Below are 17886 nucleotides of genomic sequence, written 5' to 3'. Positions count from 1 at the left end.
CATTTAGAGTAGTTGTTGAAGAAAGTGGCCTTGGTGACCTGGGTTACATAGGCAATAAGTATACATGGAGTAATAACAGAGAAGGCAATAATTTTATCAAAGAAAAACTTGACAGAGGTTTTGGCAACCAGCTTGGCATGATATGTACCCATTAACATCTGTGAGAACCTTTATAGCACAGAGCGCAAATAATTGTCCCTTACTGATTACAATGCAAAACTGTTGGTATAGTGATAGGAAAGAGAAAAAAAGTCATTATGAAACTAGTTGGGCCCAGAAAGAGAAAGAGGAATTCTATTTAATTATTAAGGATATGTGGAAAACCTGCAATTGTCACCAACAAGCTGATGGCTACTACCGCTGGATTACAAAGTTGTAAAGACAAGCTAACTATATGGAGTAAAATGACTTTTGCAAACCAAAAGGGCATCATTTCCTCCAAACTCAACCAAATCCAACATCTTCCGAAATTAAATCAAGGTGACTTGACTAGCAATATCAAACAATTGCAGAAGGAAGTTGATGCAGGAGGATCTGAGTCAGATGATGCTGAGTTGTCAGATTGCACGTTGACTGCGCTAAGATACCTAGAGGTGGCAAATCAGCGCAAAGAGGGCAGAAAATCGCGATCTTTCTTTGATTGGGGCAGTTTTGGGCACGTTTCGGTATTTTGGTCATAACTTTGGCTACGAATATCAGAATCGTGCATATGACCCCAATTCGAAAAGCTCTTTTTGGCGCCCACATTGTGGGCACTAAGCTATGCTCAGTATGCATCATTTTCGAAGTCAAATTCCACTGTTTTCCCCTCTAATTTCCTATTTGTAGTTATTTGTTTACTTTTATGGTAATATTTCATTTACTGTTTTGAAAATGATTCTAAACTTGATTTGGGCCAAATTTTTGGCAGATTACTGCTTTATTTATGTATTTAATTTTGGCATGATTATTGAAATTTTGTTATTTTTGGTAAAATTCCAATACAGTCGATTTTCAGCTATTACAGCCTCGTTTGTGGGTTGATTTGGTCACTCTTGAATATTGATAATTGAATTGAACATCAGAGACGTTTTCTCTGTGTTTTTGGACAATTCTCTTGTTTTCTTTCCTGTGAATTATCTGTTGAAACTAGCCTGCAGAATAATCGCAATTCTGTCCGATGTCAAGAGTGGACTTATTGGAAGAGAACAATCTCAAGTTGAAGCAAAGGACTAAACAAAGATGGTTGAAGGAAGATGATAGAAACACAAAATTCTACCACAAATGTTCAAATCAGAAGGAAAACCAACTCTATTCACAAAATTTCTTATGGGGAAGGTAATTTGGTTACAACACATGAAGAGATCAGTTCTCAATTCCAACTGTACTTTCAAAAGCTATTCAAATCTTCCCAGCCTGAAGGGATTGAAGAATGCCTCCAATCCATGGCTCCAAAAGTGAAGGCTGAAATGAATGATTCTCTATTAAAATATTACACTGTCTAGGATGTTAAGGAGTTAATTTTCCAAATGACTGCTATTGGTTCACCAGGTCCTGATGGCTTTCCAGCAACATTCTACCAAAATCACTGGAGTACTGTTGGAAAATATGTATGTGATGCTATTTTGCATGTGCTTAATGCTAATGGATTGGTTGATTATATTAATGAGACTTATATTACTCTTATTCCCAAACTCAAGCCCCTGCAAAAGTTTCTGATTTTAGGCATGTTAGCATGTGTAATGTTATTTACAAAATTGTTTCTAAGGCTATGGCTAATAGGTTGAAACTTGTTCTAAATGACATTATCTCTCCCACTCAATCTACATTTGAACTTGGAAGGTTGATATCTAATAATATAATTGTGGCATATGAGGCCATGCATATAATGAATATTAGGTTGACTGGGAAATTAGGATATATGGCATTAAAGCTAGACCTGAGTAAGGCCTATGATAAAATAGAATGGGCTTTTTTTAGAGCAATTTTGAAGAAATCAAGTTTTGCTCAAAGATGGATTGATCTTGTGATGGAGTGCATTAAATTTGTTTCATATTCTATTCTTATTAATGGTATTCCTCAAGATTGTTTCAAACTAATTAGAGAAATCAGGCAAGGTGATCCATTATCACCTTACCTGTTCATATTATGTGTTGGAGCTTTGATCAATCTTCTAAGCCATGTTGAAACCTCTGGTGTTATCTCAGGCATCCCCTTAGCTTGAGGAAAGCTTCACATTAACAATCTATTTTTTGCAGACGATAGGCTTCTGTTCTATAAAGCTAATTCATTAGAATGGAGCAGGTTTATTCACATTCAAGAACCCTATGAGAAGGCATCTTCTAATGACTGAATAAAGAAGCAACTTCCATCTACTTTAGCAGGAACACACCCAGAGATACTCAAGACATCATCCTTAGCATAACAGGCATAAGATCTACTATGTCATATGAAAAGTACCTAGGACTACCAGCACTCATTGGAAGAGCTCAAGCCAATTCTTTTAGAAGCATCCTGGATAGAGTGAGGCAAAGGATCAACAATTACAAAATGAAGCTTTTATCATTGGTAGGTAAGGAAGTCCTCAAATCAGTGATCCAAGCACTTCTCACTTATAGTATGAGAGTTTTCAAACTTCCTTACTCCCTTCGCAGAATTATCAATCGAGTTATGCAACAATACTGGTGGGGACAACAAGACAAGGAAAAAAAGGATACACTAGGTTTCTTTGAACAGGATGGGAAAGGCTAAGTCTGCTGGGGGCTAGGATTCAGGAACTTGAAAATTTTTAACCTTGCCATGCTTGCAAGGCAAGGCTGAAGGCATATCTACAACCCTAACTCCTTAGCTTCACAAGTTTTGAAGTTCAAATATTTTGCTGAGGTCTCTTTGTTTTAGGCTAAAGTTAGCAGCAAACCATCATTTATCTGGAGGTGTATCCTAGCAACAAGACACTTGTTAAAAGAAGGAACAATATGGTGAATTGGAAATGGAGAACCGGTTCAAATTTGGCAAGACAAATGGTTACCCCATCCAACATCTTTCAGAGTCCAGAGTGTTGTAAAGATCCTCGAGGAAGATTCAAAAGTGCGAACCTTAATAGACTCAAATACTAATGACTGGAGACATCCTTTGATTGCAAAAATATTTTCACGAGAAGAATTTGAAAGCATCATGAAAATTCAACTAAGTTTCTGCAATAGTCCAGACAAGCTAAGATGGAAAGGCACTACAAATGAACATTTTTTAGTAAGGAGTGCTTATCATCTACAAAAAGAAATTCAAGAGAGAACTAAAGGGTAGCCTTCTAGCAGTAACAGACAAATGAGAGTATGGTCAATAGTCTGGAAGTTGAACATTCCAAATGTTGACAAAGTTTTCTTGTGGAGAGCATGCCTAGAAGCACTTCCTACAGACTTGAACATGTTTAGAAAGAAAGTTGTGGAGAACCCAAAATGCCCTATCTATTTAAAGGAAGAAGAGTTGGTGGGTCATGCCTTGTAGGGATGTATTGCAGCTCAAGACTTCTAGAGTCAATGTACCAAGCAAATACAAAAAATCAGTTTCACTAAGATGAGTTTTATAGAGTTAATGGAAAACATCTATGAAACCTTTGAGAAGAAACAAATTGAGGAAATTGTTGTGGTTGCTAGAAGAATATGGTTGAGAATAAATGATTTTATCTTTAAAGCAATTTTAACCCATCCAAAAAATGTGGTGTTGCATTCTAAACAAATTTGGCAGGAGATGAAGGCAATTTAGGCAGAGAGAATAAGCTCATCAGAAGCTATTAGAAATCAACCTCGGTGCTAGACACCTCCTCCACATAATGCCATTAAGCTCAATTGGGATGCTGCAATTGACAAAACTCAATGCAAGATTGGAATTTGGGTTATAGCTAGAGATTAGGAAGGAAGAGTCATAGCCACTATGAGAATAAATAGGAGTTTATTCCCTAATCTACTGGTCTATTACTTGCAGAAACTTTCGGTGCTCTCCAAGCAATCATCTTTGGAATTGAGTTGGGGCTAACAAACATCACATTCGAGCCTGATCTTCTTCAAATTATTCAAGCCATTACTAAAGCAATAGAGTATTGGACTAGTACTGGGATGCTTGTTAGAGACATTAGAAGTACACTCCAAAGCTTTACATATTGGCCAGTCCATCATGTTTGAAGAGAAGTTAATGTTATAGCACATGTCCTGGCCAAAAACGCTTTACATATATCTAATGTAATTGTGGATATGGAGGCTAGTCCTCCATGTATTCAGACTATATTGCAGCAGTATTAACTAATAAAATAGTCTTGTTTTTTTTTTTTTTCAAAAAAAGCGCCAACCAATTATTACTTCCATTTTGGTCTAGTTGCGCCATTCTCATGTTATAATATAACAGTAGAATAAATGTTAGGATTATTTCTCAGCTGAGAAGAAATACTAGAAGTGATAAAAGTAAAGTACTAGGGTCTATTAATACTTGTTGGATCTCTCATTTCTTTGATCGCTTTCTTTCCATTTTGTCTTAACTTGGTAGTGCTGAGAAGTTAAGACTGAGTGTAATCGGTTCAGTCTAGTTGGTCTTGGAGGAGAATTTTGGATCAGACTAATCCTTTCGATCTACCAATAGTTCAAACTTGACCGAACTGCTTTGGTTTGATCCAATCGATCTTATTTAGGTGTCTCGGTTCGGATCATTTTTTTCTTTTTCTTTTTCTTTTTTCAAGTTTTGTTTGGAAGTTTGGGAAAATTGTTTAGGTTGTGTGTTTAGATAATAATTAGATGAAAAAGTTGAATATTTGGAATTGAGAAGTATTTTGTGTTTAAGTGATATTTAGGAAGAAAATTATGAGAAGTTTTGAAAATATTTAAGAATATCTAAGTGTCCAAATTAACAAGCCCTAAGTGTATACTTAACTAATTAAGTATTTTAATTGAGTATAATAAATTAATAATGCTAATGGTATGTGTATTATCAATAATTAATAATTAATACCTTGTCTTAAAATTCTTAACTTTTAATATTTTATATAGTCTAAGCATAAATAATAAGTTAGAAGAAAATTACATAATTACTTATTTTCATTTTAAATAATTACTTAAAAATTACAAAATATCATATTAGAAATTATTTAAGAATTTATATATTAAATTCGATCGGTCAGGTTCGATTCGAGGTGAGCAATTATCATCCTGAAATGGGACCGAAAATTGAATTTTTTTTATTTTCTTGGACTGAGACCAACCAATTCTTTAATTAGTCAATTTTTTCTAGTCCAGAGGAAAAAACTAACACCCCCAATTAAGGAAACTTCTTTTATCAGATCCGGGTTGCCTGCAATTCTTTACCCAAATTCTCTAATTCAAGAAGAAAATTAGTGGGAGCTCAATCCTTTTGTCTCCTAGCTACCTTATAATGTCTTCTCTCCTATCAAGTTCTTATTGCGTTTATTACAACGACTCTTGACGTTGGAAAGAAAAGAAATACAATTATATAGAAAGTTGTGGGTTCCGCATAGAACTCTCTCTCTCTCTCCCCTATTCAAATATAATTATGTTGTGTAAAATTTTGTCCGCAAAACAACATTATTAAAGCTTGGCGACTTGTTTATAGTGTCTTCTCTCTTCCATTCAACTTCATGTCCATTGGAGAATTTTTTTTTACCATATGATAAAGTTGAGGTGTTGGTGATGCTTTTCTATTGGAGTTTTAATTGCATTTTAGTTTAGTCGTTTCCAAGTTAAAAGCTGATGGAGTAATTGGTGTATGAAAACATGAAAGTGATTCATTACTTGCCAATCTCTCTTATTCCTCAATATAATTTAGAATAACATCACTACTCACTTACAATGGGATTGACTATTGAGATATAAAAGAAATCTCCCGTCCTAGTTCCTCAATTTCACTTGAAATAGATGGTATCTAGCTATTTAGTTAAAATGTATGAGATTATTTGCTCACTTCATTTATCAATTATATAATTAATCACTTTCAAAAACACAATAATCAACAATTCTCATTTTTTACATTAAATAAAGACTACTCATTTTTAAACGCTACTAGCTAGAGTCACTCCACATTATCTAGCTATTGACTTAAATAGACTTAATAACTTATTAATTAAACTTATAATCTATCACAATTCCACTTTACTAAGGACCTGTTTGGGAACACAATTGTACTCAGAGGTTCTAGAGAGACCCTCAAGAAATTAAAAAAATGGGAGGAAGGCTTCTCTCTTCTTCTTTCTTCAATCCTCACATTTTCTTCATATTCTCTTATTGTTTTATCTTCTCTTCCTTCTCTAGATCTCCTCTGCATTTTTTCCCCCTAGTTTTTACTTAAACTTTGGAAGCTAGTTTTAACTTTTATTGCTTCCCATCTATTTTCAATACCACGTGTCCCATCATGATCACGTGTCCTCTACAAGCTCCACCAAGGCTGGCCTTCGCTGGCATGCTTAAGGGTCACGCTTCATTGTTGGCACTCATGAGGTCACACATTGTGTTGAGTTTGGCTTGAGTCTTGTTGAAAAAAGTCATTCCAAAGACTTGGCTTGACTGTGGCTCGACCTTGGCTCTATCGAACTTTGGCTCGACAATCTGCTTGAGCAAATCTCGGACAGATTGGTCACTCGACATCCTCTCGAGCAAACTCCAGGTAGATTGTTCACTCGACACTCACTCGACAGTTAGCTTGAGCAAACGCTAGGCAGATTGTTCGCTCTACACGTCGTTCGAGCAAATGTTTGTAATTAGGATTTTTCTGCGCCATACAATATAAATACATGTTGTGAGCATCCAGAATACAAAGAGAGAAAAAGAGATCCTTTTGTGAGATTCTTGAGAGTTCATTGGGTATTGGGGCTATGGGATTGAGGGTTTTGTAATTGATCTCTTGTACTCCACCTTTGTTGATAGTAAACTCATTGAAACCAACCCTGCTAGTGGACGTATGCTCACATTGAGCCGAACCACTTAAATATTGGTGTTTTGTGTGTAATTATTGTTATTTTCTTTTATTTTGCTTACGCTATTTCACTATTGTTATTTTATTTTATTTTGCTTCCGCTATTTCACTTTAACTTATCCGCTGATAGCAAGTTAATCCCAACACATTGCCCTTTAAAAATGTAATTTGACTACTTTTGCCAGTATACATGATAATGCGAGTTGACAATAATGCATGTGGCAACATAGAGTAGTTTCCTTCAGATTTAAAAGTATGATCTTGACCATATTTTAAACCTTGAGAAACTCCCTAGCTAGCAACATTTATCGATTCAATCTTACACATTTTTAAGGGAAAAATCCAATGAGAAAATCTACTATAAAGCCCATTTAAGAGCCCCCACCACACACCTCACTACGTGGCAAACAAAGTCTGTAAATCAAATCAATAAACTGGGCAACTTGGCTTAAATCAGAATAGGGGCAAAAGGTTTGCCACTATATTCTCTCCCACCCCTTCAAATCCGTCTTTCTCTCTCTCTGCCCCCCTCACCCCTCTTCTTCCATCTGCAAATCTTGAAGTTGAATCTGGTTCATCTTCTGCGATTTTGAAAAAAAATCTACGTGCCACTCTGTTGTCTCCCCCTCCCCCCTCTTTCTTTTTTTTTTTTTTTGCAAATTACCTTGGGTTGAATATTGCTTTTTGCTATATTTTCTCTTGCGGAAAAGAGTATGTTGAGTCACAAAGGGGAGAAAATGGTTGGTTCTAGTTTTTTCTTATTTATGTTCTCTTTTTGTTAAAAACAAACTCAGGACCCATAAGAATCTTTCCAATGTTTTGTGGAAATGGAGAAGAGGAATGGTTAAAATGTGAGATTTCAATGTTACGGCATTCACTTTAGATTTTGTCTAGATCCATATAGACTCAAGTCACTAGTTAGAACACCAAAATACGTTGAAACTAGGATTGCTTGAATTACCTTTAAATGCAAATGGCTAACGTATGTTTGGCTTCCTAGAATTTCATAATCCTAGATTGGGTGAAAATTGTTATGTGTTTGTAATTAACTAATGTGTAAACTAAATATGGCTCTTCGAAGGGCCAATGTCCTCCAATACTCAGTATCAAAATGGATGAATCCGATGTACTTCATTAATACGTGTTACAATATTTATAAACATTGACAATGGACTAATTCAACCTACAGTTACTGGACCCCAACAAATTAACTGACTCTAAGTAAATAACTGACCCATTACTCCACGAGCCCATATTTCTACGTGGCCCACGATTAAACCCAACCAGACAATACTGAATAATAGAAATTACAAAAATAACCCATAACAAAATGAAATTGTCTATGCCTGCGTAGCCCTTGGACATTTCAAAGACCCATGACACATCTTCCCTCTTCAGAAGACCTTGCCCTCAAGGTTAGGCAAGCAATGTTGCAACTCCTCGTAATCTTCCACGTCGCATCTTCAACAACCATACCCTTCCATTGAATCAATATTTCCACTCCAATTGATCTAAGCAAAGGTAAGCTAAGCTAAGCAATTACTCTGTGCAACTGATCTTGAACAATTATTTTCAAAATTGACTTGTGAAGATAGGATCCCTATCACTAACGATAGTCTGTGGTAACCCATGCAATTTAAAGATATTGTCAAGAAAAACCCTTGCTACAGTCAGTGTTGTGTATGGATGTGAGAGAGACATGAAATGAGCATACTTGCTCAATCTGCCAACCATAACCATAATCATAGTACACCCTCGAGAGGGTGGTAGCCCTTTAATAAAATCCATGCTAATATCTTCCCAATTTCATGTAGGAATGGGTAATGGCTAGAGTAGGCCAGCGTGTTGTATTGCTTCCACTCTGTTCGTTTGACATATGTCACATTTACATCCCTGCATAAACTATGCCAAAAAAACTCCTTTTTAATTCTGGAATATGTCTTATATACCTTTGTGTGGCCTCCAATTGAACTACTATGGAATTGTTGCAAGATCACTTTCTGAAATGGCACCAAAGTCCCAAGGTGTAACCTGCCTTTGTAAAAGAGTAAGCCATTGCGGATTTGGTATTAAACTGGGTCCAAGATTCCTTTATGGCAGTTGCATATGAACTCCTACAACTAGGGATCTTGGTGATAAGATTTATGTAACTCTTCTATCCATTGTGTTTGTATGAGGCTTACTATTTGGAGTTGGATGTTTGGAGGATAGGTTTAGTGGAAGGGAGTGGTTGATTGCATGGGTTCTGGTTTAGTGGTTGGTTTTGCTGTTGATTCTAGGTTTTCAGTAAAGGGTATTCGTGATAGGGCATCAGTAACTTTATTGTTTTTCCACTTTTGTATTCCACAGAAAAATCATAGCCTAACAATTTTGAGATCCATTTTTGTTGGGCAGGAGTGCCTACCCTTTGCTCTAAAAAGTATTTCAAGACTTGTTGATCAGTACGTACCTTGGAATGTTGTCCTACCAAATAATGCTGCCACTTCCTTATTGTCATAACCAGTGCTAGGAGTTATTTCTCGTATGTAGATAGGGTAAGAATTTTCCCTTTGAGCCCCTGACTAAGATAGACAATTGGTTGCCCTTCCTACATTAAAACAGCTCCTAGACCTTCTCCTAACGCATCACACTCCACAACAAAAATCTTAGAAAAAATAGGTAATCTTAAAACTGGGGGACTCACCATGGCTTCCTTGAGTTATTCAAATGTTGTCTATGCCTTGTCAATCCAGATAAAGGAGTTCTAATTAAGCAATGCAGTTAAGGGTGCTGTTATAGTACCATGGTTTTGTACAAACCTATGGTAATATCTAGTGAGACCCAAAAAACCATGTAATGCCTTGAGATTTTTGGGCAAAGGCCAATTCTACATAGCATCAATTTTCTAGGGATTAGCCTTGACTCCCTCCCGTGAGATTAAGTGCCCTATGTACTCCATTTCCTGGCTGCCAAACACACATTTAGAAGCTTTTGAAGAAAGTTGGTGAGGTTTTAAAGTCTCCAAAATAGTGCGTAGGTGCTATAGATGTTCTCCCAATGACTTATTATAAATCAATATTATCATCAAAGAAAACCAAGATAAACTTTCTTAGATAGGGTTTAAAAATTTCATTCATTAGTCATTGAAAGTTGGATGGAGCATTGGCGAGCCCAAAAGGCATCATCACAAATTCATAGTGACTCTCATAGATCCGGAAGCTGTCTTGTGTGTGTCATCCGGGTGCATGTAATCCACACACATCCTCCAACCCTTATCCACCTTCTTGACCAAAAGGACAAGAGAAGAATAAGGGCTTTGAAAGCCTCTAATTATGCCAATGCTTAGCATTTTTGCCACTAGAGACTCTATTTCTGCTTTTTGATGATACAGATACCTGTAAGGTCTCACACATGCTAGTTTTGAGCCTTCCTGTAACTGTATCTTATGATCATGACTCAGAGGTGGTGGCAAACCATGAGGCTCAGCAAAAACTGCTTCAAACTCCTCCAGAACATGATGTACAGTAGGATCAATTGCTAATTTAGACTTCACCAAGTCCCCTCCTATTAACTGCAACCAAATTCCCTTCACAAATCATTTTTTAACTTAGGGATATGATTTCCTTTCTCCAAAGCCTTGCTAGGTGGCTGAATTCCCTGTAATTTCACCACTGCACCATGGAAAGTAAAATGCATAGTAAGGTCAGAAAAATTTCATAAAATAGAGCCAAGACTTTTTGGCTAGTCCACTTCCAAAACCACATTGCAACCTCCCAGAGTCAGCAAATAAAGATGAGCCTTAACCCATAAGTGTTGTAGTTGGATAGGCACTGCCCTATAAAAATGTTGGCAAGAAAGGCTATCACCATTAGCCAATTTGACCAGCTAGCTGGCTCTCTCCCACTGGCAGTCTGGACTTCCTTGCTACATAAGGATCCACAAAAGTATGAGTACTACCTATATCAATAAGAATCAGCACCTTTTAAAGAATAATAATGCCTTCTACCCTCATGGTTTTTGGTCAAAGTGAACCTGCCATGACATGTAAGGAAATGCCTAGCAGTTCATCTACTTCTTTCTCTTCCCCAATAGCTTCTCTCGATTGTATGATGGCTAAGGTTCCTCCATTTGCTTCCTACTTCTCTTCCTCCTCCTCCAAACCCTCCAATAGAAATATTTTGGGCCTGTTACACCTATGACTTGCATGAAATTTTTCATCACAATAATAACATAGCCCTATTTCCTGCCTCTCTTGCATTTCAGTTGGGGTGATTCTTCTAATGGGTATAGTGGGCTTTATTGCTGGGTTGGTTGGGTTGTAATTGGTGGGGTTGGATCTTGGATCTGGTCGGTTGGGTGGGGCTAGTAACCTTAGTATGAGTGCTGGGACAGGTACTTTATGGGTGTAATGTTGTGTAGTGTGGGTTTGTCGTGGGTTTTCTGGGTACTAACCCCTGACTCCTCCTAAAACTTCTTCCTCCTGCAATTTAGCTAATCCAAAGGCAGTTGAAAGAGTAGTGGGTTTAAACAAAGTCACCATAATCCTAAGATCATCCATTAGCCACTAATGAAAGTGCTAATACAGAACTCCTCCATCAGCCCACTGATCCTATTGGATAGAGCTTCAAATTGGGTCTAGTACTCCTCAACGGTAGCCGTTTGTCTTAGTTTTGTGAAAGTCCTCACTGGATCCTCATAGGTTAGGGCCCAAAGCACATCTTAAGTGCTAAGACGAATTCCTCCCAACTATGAACCAATCTAGATTCCATTAACTAACAATACCAAGAGAGGGTCTTGCCCTCCATATGGAAAAATGCTATCTATAGCTTTTGATCATTTGGGGTATTAAAGTAAAAGAAAAAGTGTTGGGCCTTAAGAACCCACTCCATCGGTTCAAACCCATCAAATTTAGGGAAGTCCAACCTAAGAGTCCTAACATGAATTCCCTTATTCCCTTCAAATAAAGGATTATTACTAACCTGACCATTGGCGTTGGATGAACCTTCTCTTGATTGTTGATTACCGGCTATGACTACCAGCTGATATGTTGGCTGCCAAATTATTGATTTGTTGTAACACTACTTCCAACATTTGTCTTTGTTTGTCTTGCTCTTCTCGCTGATGCACCGTTTCTCCTTTCAACTTGGACACAGACTCCGCAAGCTAAGCATGACGAGTACCATTAGCCATGGTGCAAGAATGCGACTCTGGGACTACTGTTATGTGTATTTGTAATTAAATAATGTGTAAAGTAAATATGGCTCTTCGAGGGCCCAATGTCCTCCAATAATCAGTATCGAAATGGATGAATCTGATGTACTTCATTAATACACATTACAATATTTATAAACATTGACAGTGGACTAATTCAACCTACAATTATTGTACCCCAACAAATTAACTAACACTAAGTAAATAATTGACCCATTACTCCACAAGCTCATATTTCTACATGGCCCACGATTAAACCCTATCAAACAACACTAAATAATAAAAATTACATAAATAATCGATAATAAAATGAAACTGACTATGCCTACGTAGCCCTTGGACATCAGTCGAATAACTAGGATTTCAAAAATCCATAGCAAAAACTTGATTTGCATGAGATGAGGGTGAAAACTTAGATCTTAGTGAGATGGGGCAGCCGTTTGGCTTTGGGAAAAAATTACACGTCTTTCTGTTTGGATAGTGAAAGTGTTTTTTAGTGTTTGTGAATAGTAGTAATATATTAATGAAAAAGTAATAATAAAATATTGAATAGTAGTGAAAAGTAATAAATAGTAGTAAAAAATATGTGAAAAGTAATAATAAAATAAAAAATAATAGTGAGGTATTCTAAGAGTACCTCAGATACTCTCAGTACCCAAACATTAAACTTGACTTTAGAGTAGATTCTCAAACCCAAAATGGTAATATCAATAACTGGTCCACCAAACTGCTATCGTGGCCCAAAAAGAAGGCTGAACTTTGTCCTCAAAGGAATCAATAAGAGAACTCAAACTTGGACCTGAAGTTGACAATGAAAGTCCCTTCCTTAATGCTTTTAGAAATAATTTTGATGATCACTATGATAATAAAAACTACCTCAGAATTAGCTGCTCACGATACAATCTGTTTTCTATTTTGTTGCAATCTAGGGATAAAAGCACACCATTCATTGCAGTTCTTAATTCTTAGCTAGTAAAAGCCATAAATTTTTCAGCCCAACCCATACCTTACAAATAGGGAAGATGATGACACCTTAAATCCTAACAGGTGGATTAGTAAAATAGGTCCAATACATGATTGAGATTTATAACACATAGTAAATATGACTGAAAAAATATTATGTATTTACCCCACATACGTTAACATACGCAATATTATAACACTTAAATTGGTTGGTTCTACACAAATTAAGGATTTCACCTTTGAACCCAAGAAGATTACAAAGAAAGCAAGTAAGAGCAATATTATCAATTTTTCATAACTTTTAATTAACATATGTTTATCCCTCCCTTACAATTAAGCATATTGAAATAGATCGAAGTTTCCTTTCTCATAATTTGCACTGTTCATTTAGGTTGGTTTTTTTTCCTAACTCAGTTTGAAACTTGAATAATCAGGTTCCAGGGGTTGGTATGGTACATGGAACAGGTATTGGGTTTAAACCTGGTATCCGAAACTAGGTTTACTTTTAAAAAAATAAGTTATTTCCAAACCAAGTATCCAAATTTAAAAAATAAAAATGGTTTTTAACAAAATTTGGTCCACCTAGATACCTAAGTTCTTTCGGGTACTCGCTTGGGAGTATAACATAGATCAATTACACACTTGGCTCCGAATCCGAGTATACTTGGGTATCCAAACCCGTATCTAGGTGAACAATCTTACTCATAATAATGGTGAGTCTTACATATGATCATCTCTCTCTTCCCCCTTCCCTCTTGGCATTTTATTTTCTTGTAACTTTGAACTCGTTACAATATAGGCACAAGGGATGCTCCATGATGGCCTCTAATATATTATATATTGGTTGACGCATTCCCGATGTTTTTCAACTTATATATATAAATCTAGATAGCCACATGATAAAGTTAGACGTGTAACTTGTGGGCCCGTGGAAAGTCTTGATATGGCTATACCCCCCACACATGTGCAGAAGATCACACTCCCACAAAATATGTTTTGTAGTTTCGGGTTCTAAATGACAAATATGATAGTTTGGGTTCTCCAACACCATTTGTTTATAAAGATTCAAACCCGTAGGTAATAGGTTGTTACAAGTCTTCCAAATAGAAGTTTTGAAATTGTTAGGTTAGTATAGAGAAGACCAAATATTCCTCTAGAATGCTTCCATAATTGTGATAGGATGAAGAACCATGCATGCACTCATATTTCACATATAGTTCTTTCCTTTTCCATATGATAATCACTCTTCATAGTGAAGTAATCTGAAGAAGCGCCTCTCCAAATGATTTTATCTTCTGACAACGAAGGACTTAGGAGTACATTCATTATCAACTCGGCCTCATCAACTGATCAGAAACTTCTTCATATTTGCTAAGGATCCCTTTCAATTTTCTCCATTCCTCCACGCTAGCCCTTCCAAATAGAACACAATCATCTGCAAATAACAGATGATTGATTCTCAACCCCTCCTTACAACTGAAATCCATTTTGTTTCCCCTTGCTGATCGGCCTTATTGAGCAGTGCACCAAGGCCTTCTACACACATGATAAAGTGGTAAGGGGAAAGAGGATCCTCTTGCCTTAATCACCTCAATGGATAAAGTTTTGCCCCTGGTTCACCATAAACCAACACTGAGTATATGACAGAAGTAACACATTGCATAATCATCTTTGTCCACTCATTGCAAAAACCCAACTTCTTCATGATAGCTTCTAAATAATCCCACTCAATTCTGTCATATACCTTTGACATATCAAGCTTGATGGCCATGATTGCCTCCTTACCTTTCTTTCTCACCTTCATTATATGTAGGACCTCATAAGCAACCTTAATATTATCAGTGATTATCCTCCCAGGGATGAAGGCATTTTGATTGGGTGATATGATGTTTGACAGTACACCTTTTAGCCTATTTACAAGCACTTTAAAGACAACTTTGTAAATGACATTACAAAGGCAAATAGGCCTAAACTTAGTAACACTCAAAGGATAATTGGTCTTGGAAATTAAAGCTATGTGAGTAAAATTAACCAGAGAAAGCAAAGAGTTACCATTAAGGAAGTCCAACAGTACATTACACACTTCCTCACCTATTGTATCCCAATGGTTTTGGTAGAAACAAGCACCAAAACCATCTAGACCAAGTGACTTTAAAGGCCCTATATGTTTGACAGCTTCCTCAATTTCAAGTTTGCAGAAAGGCCTAGTCAATCTCTCATTCATTTCACTTGTGACTCGAGTCTCCACCTGTTGCACACAGCCTTCAATATCTTCTAGGCTTTGTCTTGTCAAGGAAAATAATTTCTCAAAATAATTGTTGAAAGCCCCTTTAATTTGTTCTTAATTAGTAAGCATATTTTTTTGTTCATCCATAACCTATTTAACCACATTTTTCCTTCTTCTTTGAGATGCATAAACATGAAAGAATTTTGTGTTTTTGTTCTCCATTGCATACCAATTCCTTTTTGTTCTTTACTTCCATTTAAGGCAAAGTTTTGAATACCGTATCAAAAGTCGTACCGGTTAAGGCACTGGAATGAAATATTTTAGTATTGGTACCGTTTCGTGTACAGTTTCGGAATAGTCAATATATGAATAAATTATATCTATAAATATATATAAATTATATTCCAAAATAGTAGTTTATATATGAATAAATTATATATATATATAAATTATAAATAGTTTAGTCTGAATTGAGGGTAAAAAAATGAGCTTGTAGTTTAAAAAATGAAAAAAAAAATTAAAGGCCGAAATATAGGCTGGTACAGGCCGAAATATAGGCTAGTACAGTCAGTATTTAGGCCGGTACGAAATATATATAATACCTGTACCGGACTAGTGGCCGATACGGCATATACCAGCCATACTGGTTGGTACGGTATGGTATTGAAAACAGTGATTTAAGGTCCTCCTTCTCAAGCATTGGCCCAACTCCTTCTGCACTCTTTTGATTTCTTTATAATTGTATCTACTCTCTTCATCTTGAACTTTTTTAGCAACTCAGTTTTCTCTTTTATTCCTTGGAGTCTATCTTAATTGATCAGCTTACTCCACCTCGAAAGGGCACCTCTGCATTTGTCCAGTTTAAATTGAAATTTTTTAGCATGAATTTCCATATGCATATCTTGCCAAGCCCCTTTTATAACATCCTCACAACCCTCCTCTTTTGCCCAGCTTGCTTCATATCTAAAAATTTTCTTCCTTCTCCCTACCTTTTCTCCTCTCTTTTTCATTGTCAATAAGATTGGCATGTGGTCTAAACTTCTTCCAGTTAGCACTTCCACCCAATAATCATTGAGTTTTTGTGTCCAATTTGGATTAGCCACTACCCTATCCAGCCTTTCTTTAGTAAAAGTTTCATCTTCATGCTTGTTGGTCCATGTAAATTTGTTCCCTCTCCACCCGAGATCAAACAAATTACCTTTTTCTAAAACTGCTCTAAAGCTTTCCTTTTGTCTCTCTGATCTTGGCTTATCTCCCATTTTTCATCATTAGAAATAATCTCATTAAAGTCTCCTAAAACACACCACCCTTGATTAACATTTGGCTTCTTAGACTTTAACAAATTCCAAGTTTCCTCCCTTCTACTAGTTTCAAGCTAGCCCTAAAATCATGTCATCAACCACTTATCATCTCCATTCTCATCTATAATCCAAACACTAATGTGCCTTTGAATATAGTTTAGTAACTCAAGCTCCACTCTATTATTCCACCAAAGAGCTAATCCACCCTTCTTTCCCATAGGCTCCACCACAAAACATCCCTCACAGTTAAGCCTTTTCTTCATTCTCACACACTTCTCAATATTCAACTTGGTTTCCATCAAAAAATTAAATCTGGGTCCTTTTCCTTCATCATAAGGCAAAGGTTTTGAACTATCCGAGGGTTCCCAAGCCCTCGGCAATTCCAACTTAAAACTTTCATTGAGAATGGTGGGACTGATTAACAGCCTCCACCATGCTTTCTTTTGGTTGTATTCCTCACCATCAGTCTCCATACTAATCTTTTTTCCTTTCAGTCTTTTTTTTTCTTTCCCCTCCTCATTCTCATTCTTTCTTTTTTCAATGTAACATTCACCAATGCTAACTGTTTTCTTCCCTTTTTCTCTAGCCCTTCTCTTCCACTTGCCCTTCAATGGAACCCTCTTGGTAATGAACTCCTTAATGGTTTCATACAAATCTTCCCTTTGCTCCTCCACCTCAGTAATGATTTCCCTTGCCCATTCTGTTTGCTTGTTAGTCACCCCTCATTCAGTTTCCTCTTCTTCTCATTCCTCCTCTCTTTGTTCCCTCAGACTCAGCCTCCCTAAACCTCCTTTCCTTCTCAGAAAAATGTATTTTTACTAAGTACCTCTTTTCTCATCTTGCTATTATAAGCTTCTTCTCCCTCATCTTGTATAAACCATCTTCTCCCTCTCTCATTGCTCTTTTTTGAATAAACTGGTTCCTCATCCTTTTTTATTTTTACTCCTATTTTCGATTCTGCTCTTAACCAGACCCCATATTGATCAGCTCCTTCACTCTTCCTTTCACAACCTTCCTTACCATGAATTAAACATCCACATGAAAAACAAAATTTAGGCAACTTTTCATAGCTTATAGGGATCCAAAGATTGTCCCTCTTCACGTTAATAGTTCTGCCTCTGGCTAGAGTTTTTGATAAATCTATAGAGATCAGAACTCTTAAGAATCTTCCTCAACCATTTCCATCCTCCCTCACATCCATCTCCTCCACCCTGCCTATGGTGTTACCTATCTGTTTTCCTCTGTCCTCACTCATGC

This window comes from Juglans microcarpa x Juglans regia, chromosome 3D (genome assembly GCF_004785595.1).
Source record: "Juglans microcarpa x Juglans regia isolate MS1-56 chromosome 3D, Jm3101_v1.0, whole genome shotgun sequence".
Lineage (NCBI taxonomy): Eukaryota > Viridiplantae > Streptophyta > Magnoliopsida > Fagales > Juglandaceae > Juglans > Juglans microcarpa x Juglans regia.
This window is presented reverse-complemented; position numbering follows the sequence as displayed.